The sequence below is a fragment of the Saccostrea cucullata genome, unplaced genomic scaffold, assembly GCF_032062105.1.
Source record: "Saccostrea cucullata isolate Sc308-1 unplaced genomic scaffold, CSIRO_AGI_Scuc_v1 ctg6192, whole genome shotgun sequence".
Taxonomy (NCBI): domain Eukaryota; kingdom Metazoa; phylum Mollusca; class Bivalvia; order Ostreida; family Ostreidae; genus Saccostrea; species Saccostrea cuccullata.
This window is the reverse complement of record NW_026925993.1, coordinates 78,408-85,414: the sequence shown is the minus strand read 5'-3', so window position 1 is coordinate 85,414 and position 7,007 is coordinate 78,408. Positions and strand designations below refer to the sequence as shown.

At 33.0% G+C, this 7,007-nt stretch overlaps 1 pseudogene; it reads right to left on the bottom strand.

Annotated features, from left to right (window-relative positions):
* Positions 1-1,914: 1,914 nt before the first annotated feature.
* On the bottom strand, positions 1,915-6,649 carry LOC134270296 (oxygen-dependent choline dehydrogenase-like; annotated as a pseudogene).
* Between the last annotated feature and the right edge of the window lie 358 nt (positions 6,650-7,007).

The window sequence follows — 7,007 nt, the reverse complement described above, 5'->3', positions numbered from 1 at the left end:
GTTAGCAGATCATTATCATTAGCACCCTCAAAGTTTGGCTTCTCAGCGTGTCAATCATCTATCGCCTCGAGGTAAACAATGCAATTAAGCATGGCGATTGAGCTTGCAGACAATACCTGATTAGGATTACCGTTTTTTCTAAGTAATTTTCTGTCAATGCATGCAATGTTTTTATACGATTTAAATGAGTAAATACTCCATTCTTTTAATTGAAAATAGAAATTAAATTTTTTTTAACATTGTACCGCGTTTATGTGATAACAGTACGTACGCGGTAAAGTTAAGTAATGTTTACTGATATACGGGAGTACTGATGTGTTTCCGTGCTTGACAAACCAAAAAGTCAAACACAGGTGTGGATTTAAAAAAAAAACAAAATATCACATATATATATTTTACGGACAAGTGAAAGCGCTAAAATTTATTTGCGCTAATGCATTCCCACTTGCGTTTGCGCTAAAATATGTATGCGCCAAATTTTCTCGTTTTACAGTATCTCAACATATAACTGAACGATGCCACTGGAGTACCAATCTTAGAGCAAACAATGGAAAAGACTTTAATTGTAATCTAACAGTCAAACTCCATGATAAACATGATGACTAACTTTTCTATAGTCGACTTCCCTAATTTAAACAGCTTTCAACCAACATCACCGAAGTCTCAATCTCGATATACATACGGTACCTGATATGAATTCAGAGGACCCTTGGCTGTTTCTCCGATGAAGGCAAGTCTAATCTATGCCTCAGTGATGATAAAGTACGTGTGTATCGTCGTCCCGAAAAAAACTTTTCGCAAGCTTCTGAAATTCACGATACCTCATTCTGTAGAGCGCTTGTTCCTGATCGGTAGATTTTGAGTCTAAAAAACTGGGTAGCAAATGTTCGCTCACCGTGCACACGACACTTTGAAGTGAATGTTACAGGTCTTTCGGGTGGATTAGTCTTGAAGAGAGGCCCTTTTTCATGGCAGGTGTTGGCACGATACAGCTTTTTCACTGCTGAATGGCTATGATTGCCGAGTGAATGTCAAAATTTGAAGCCCTTCATTGATATATGGTAATGTCTCTATATGAATGGAAAATTTACAAATTGATGATGCGAGGGAACATGATCGCTTTGTCTCCTTACAACACTCATCTTAATACAATTGATGGAAATTTTAGATCAAGACTTAAGCTCTGAAATCTGCAATCAATAATTCTTTTTCCTGAATGGCTGTCAGTAATATTTATCTTCAAAAGATAACACCAGATCCACTTGTGGACGAATTATTACAATTTTAGCTAGTTGAGGTTCGAATGGAAGCCAATTTATCATACTTGAGTCTGACTGATTGGGTACCCTTTTGATGAACTTGAAAGTAAAATGTATAGGAACACAACACCCACCAAACACTATTAACAACCTTCTAGACCATCTTGAAAAATAGATAACACTGCTTATGCTACAAAACTGAAAGGGCTTAATATATGTGAAGCATGAGAATGCAGAAAGGAGCATGGAAGCATACAGTACGTAATACGGACGTGACATTTCACTAAGTGTGTAAGTTTGATGTGTTATTAAAATGTTGAATATTGAACTATTTGCCTTTCGAATGTCTTCCACTCTCTCTCTCTCTCTCTCTCTCTCTCTCTCTCTCTCTCTCTCTCAGTCCACACTTGATTTCATATCATCACATACTTCTATTTTTCTTATTTATACAGTTTGATTTAATTATTGTAATTGATTGAAACTGACTCAACATTTTTATTAGAAAGTTATATATTTTAACTGGGGATGTTGAATTTATTTAACAAATAAAAAAAAAATGAAAACTTCAAAAACTAGTATCTACCACCTCATGAATGCAGATCGCAGTGCTTTAAATCAACACAACATTTAAAAAAATCTTTTTTTTTCAAATTACCTGATTTTGACAAACCGTATTCAAATGATTGAAATGGTGAGTTGCTGTGTATGTACGCTGAACTTGTATTGTCTCTGAAGGTTAGATGTACATTTACGTGATACTCCATACTTTCTCCCACAGGTGAATCGGCCACTAAGGGGATCTGTGTAAATGGTATAAACTTTATTGTATTTGAAATAAAAGACATATAATCTATACTTATGAAGCATCAAAACTAGATGGGCTACGATTTTATATATCTGCTTGATACTTTGTTAAACGTGATTCATCGAAAATTATGTGTAAAAAATTGCATTTTATTTGTACAATCTTCTGAAGTAATCATTTTAAAATCAAGAAATTTGCATTTTTCTAAAATTAAACACAAATTCTTGAGGGCAAATTGCTAAGTTTGCGTCTCGTTTTAAATTCTTCCTGTACGGTATGCTGTAAATTCCTTTTTTTTCACGAGTACTGATTATAACTAAAAAAAAACACTTTAACGTCATATAGCGCGAATGATATTTCGAGATTGAAGAGTTGATAAAAGAACTTAATCGATAATGGATTTTAGCATATTACAATAAAAATTGAAGCCAGTAATTCAATTTCGGTAATTACCCTTCTTGTGAAATTATGCTAAAATTTGCTCCTCGCGTATAATTAAGAATCTACAGTACCTATTTACCTCTATAATTTTTTTCCCGAAGATCTTCCAAATAAAAAAAAATGGAGATTAGTTATATTTAATCAAATGTATCTATATTCAATTTTTATAACAAAGCAGTGTCTATTTCATCAAAAAGTCTTTTCTATCGAGAACAGCAGAATGTAATTTTTCTGATATATTTTTCGTACAAAGCTAGCATGGTCCTAATATAAATTGTTAAGCTTGCCTGCTTGAAATTTGGATTAACATATGATACACATGAATATCTCTAAATAATTCCATACCCCTATTGATTTCAGATGCTATGCAGGCTCGATTCCTGACAACATCAGAATTTTGGGTGAGTCAATGGCACCAGCAGATATTATTATTTCGTTCTCAACCTTTATATCGTATTTTCCATAGGTTTTCACCATCGATATCCCAATTGCCTTCTTATTTACTAATAATAATTACTGAATATCATAAATTGAGCAGTGTCAAGTTAATTTTAATCATAAATCAATTCATCTTCTGGTTATGTTAACGTATAGAATCTTAAATCTTATTATTTTTTAATATTTTGTTTATCTCCACTACATGTATGTTATTCGCCCATTGTTTTAATCATCAAGTGTAAAAGTATATTCAACATAACATGTGACTCGTCTGCTCGTTGAAATTATCAAATATTTGGATTTGCATTCCTTTTTTTATATAAAAGTACTATACCACGCGCAATAATCGGAAGAAAAAATAGTTCTCGGCAATTAAAAAATTGTAGAGACTAGCTTGTTTTTTAAGACAATTTTAAAGGAGGCAAGAGAAGAAAGAAATATTATTTGTATTTTGTACAGGAAGCAATCCACATATATTTAAACTTTTCTATATTTATTCTTCAACTTGTTTTTAAAACGATATAAACAATATTTGGATATCTAGAATACCTTTGTAACAAATGCGTTGTTATCACGTGAAGATTTGGACGGTTCGTGGCTGGTATTAGGAAAGCCATAGCTGTACTCCATCTTTCTCCATTTCTCACAGTCTCTTGTCCAGGACAATAGCCTTGTGTTGGTTAGAAATAGAGGAATGTTAGTTTCATAAAGGAACGAAGAGAAATGCACCTTTAGAGTATCTCGCCCTTGTTTAATGTACTTTTGGCCTTGAAAAGAAACTTGTACTCATTCAAAACTTAATTTACTTTTAACGATAACATGTGTAAGTTATGTCCTCTGTCAAATCATTTTATATTAAATTACTTAAATACAGCTTATTAAAATTAATAAATGTTAAATAATTTAAATTAAATATATGTTATTAAATTACATCTAACAACATGTATAATTAAATTATGTAATAAATTTCTGTTCTTTTCTCCCACAAACATAAGTGTTTTTAATCATCATTATTCACATATTCTAATACATAGCTTTACAATACAAATATACATTTTCTGTATTTTGTTCGAGAGAAAGAGAGGTGACCCCCTGTATTGGATGAATAATTGTTAATTGTAACAGTACAGCCATGAAAGTTATAAGGCGTTACAGTGGACACTGAAGACTTTGGAATTTCCTGAATATTTGCAAAGATCGTAGGGTCATTTAACACTGCTGCAAGTGCGTCATCATCAACATTACCAAGCCAGTCAATGGACTCGGAAACTGGTTGCACTATTTCGTTGAAAGCCCCGGGGACTGCATTTGAGGTTGGTTGAAGAGACATAGATGATGATCCATGAGAATATGTGATTGACTGAACACTTGATGATGAGGGCCTTGATGGAAATACTTCTGAACCATGAAAGAGAGGTGAGTATATAACCTATTTGCGTCCTTCCATTGCAGTCTACCACTCTGTATCCCATTTCCTCCATTCCCTTTCTATACACATTGTCGCTGAGAATTGTGGCGGTTCCTTCACTTATAGTTAGAGGACCACCCATTCCATGATATGCTGTACAGATTAATAAAGAAAAAATGAAATATTTTTAAACAGGATGAGTACTTCTTTATCAACAACAAAGTTAATGATTATGTTAAAGGGTCATGGCCAACGTTTCAGCTACATATATAAATTTTCAATTTTTATTCCCCCCCCCCCCCAATTTTATGCTTACAAATACAATCTAAGGTATATATTATTATTATAAAAACACATCTCAGTTGTCAAAATAATAGAGAGATTTAGAGCTTTTTACCCTTATTATGTAAAGAAGGTCCTTGTCTTCCCTTTGTTTACATAGGTAAAATATGTAAGTCTATTTTCGATAGAATCATTTTTTTTAAACAACGAAGTTAATCTTAAATTCGAGTGATTTGCTGAATCGAATCTCGTTTTTTTATTAACATGATGTTTTCTATATGTAAAAAAAAAAAAAAAAAAAAAGACACAACTTTTGTTTACAAACGAAGAAATATAGGTCTTGTATTTCCCTGGTGAATTAACAAAGTAATGATATTTTCATTTTTTGCTGAGAATTCCACTGTTGGACATGGAGACCGGTCCTTTGGATGAGACCGTATAAATCAAGGTCCCGTGTCCCGTATCATACATAGTAGGTGTTGGCACAAAAAAGATCCCTCCCAGCTCGATGGCCCTAAGTGCCTAGTATATGACAAAATTTGCAGCTCTCGATCGGCAAGTGGTTGCGTCGCCATATGAGTGAAAATTCTCGAGAGGGATGTAAAGCAATATGCAATCAAACAATCATTTCTTGCTGATCATTAGATTTGCTTCAGATAGAAAATTTAAACATTGAAATTTGAAAAAAAAAAAAAGATAAACTGTCTATGTCCCTTCCACAATATGTCTTAAAATCGAAATAATTTTAATGAGTAAAGTAAAAATAAAATACGTGAATATTGCAGACTTGGTATTTGCATATCTTCAGACTTGATGAAATACGGAAGCACGTCCTTGTAACTCCGTCCATATACACCCTCTCTGGCCCAATTATCGAAGACATGTCGGCTACCTCTTATATAATGCATAAAGTCTATTGAACTTGTGCCGCCAAGGACACACTCTCGTGGTCACGTACATTTCTAAAAAAAAAAGATTTAAAAAAAAACAACAAAACAAATGATCATTTAAAAGAATAAAAAGTCTTGACCGTGGTCTTCATTTTATTAGATTACCGATGATAGTTATTTATAAAGAAATTATAAGAGAAACAGTTAATAGTTTTGCTAAATTGTGTATTACTCTAAAGAGCAAATATTCGACAGATAAAACTTTTTCAACTTTTGAAATAATTTTCATAGTTTTAATTTTCAGGAAGAGTTATGTTCATGGGCGTATGTTTCAGTGGATTATAACTCATCAGGTAGATAGTACATAATGTTTATAATATTCCAAATAAATAGCATATTCCAAAACAACTTAGGAAAATCATTTAGGCATTTTTATACATGATTTTTAATGAATTCCATAGAATTGCAAATTGAGAAAAAAAAACTCAGTATTTGTCCTGCAAGTAAGATAAAACCAGCCTTCTTTATATTTTTATAAAAAGGAAAGAAAAATAAATATTTCCATTTTAATATACTGATACCTTATCTTTCTGATTATGACTCTAAACTTCTGTTGAACTGTCCTGAAATTCCAGTCATGTTTTGTCCTTTGCAAAACTCTTGCCGTGGATGGGACCTTCATCATTTCATGTTCATCCTCGGAACCTCCCGTCTCTACAATAAGCACCGAGGATCCTAGATCTTCCGAAAGTCTGTTGGCAAGAACGCACCCAGCTGTGCCGGCTCCAACTTTTAAAAATATAAGTTAACCAAAGAAAATTAGAAATATATTTTTTGATGAATAGCATTTTATAAAAACAAGGGGAAAATATAAAACACATGTAGTTTCATCAATGATCAAACAAATGAAGATAACGAAAGACATATGTCTTAAAAGTGTAAGCATCCATAATTCTTTTTTACAAAACATACAGATACATGTAGTACAAAAAACAAAGCGAAGGGCAGTGTTGATCTTCGTAAACAAAAATAATATTTTAAAAATGATCATACCTGTAATGTAGCTGTAATGACTGTTTATCTCTCTATTTTCTCCCTCCAATCCTTCAAATAATATTTTTTCCATTTCTTCTTGCACATGTATATGGTTGTACAGAAAATGTAAAAATAACACCCAAAAAAGATTCCACCTCAATTCAACGACACAAGCGCAAATGCCGAGGTATACCAGAATGCCCAAATAGTTGAACGCAATCTAGAAAAATATTATAACCGGGTCAACCTCATTGAGGGCTCCCACCTATGATAACTGTTTATCACTCCTCAACCATCAAAGTTTGAGGAGGCAGAGTCCCAAATGACGTTGGGCCGATCATAAGATCTGACCTGCAAATTCTTGTTTGAACAAAGATCTTGAGCCCCAATCTAAACATTCCCGTTGTTGTTTCATAAAGTCAGTTCCCAGAATGGCAGGATGGCATAAA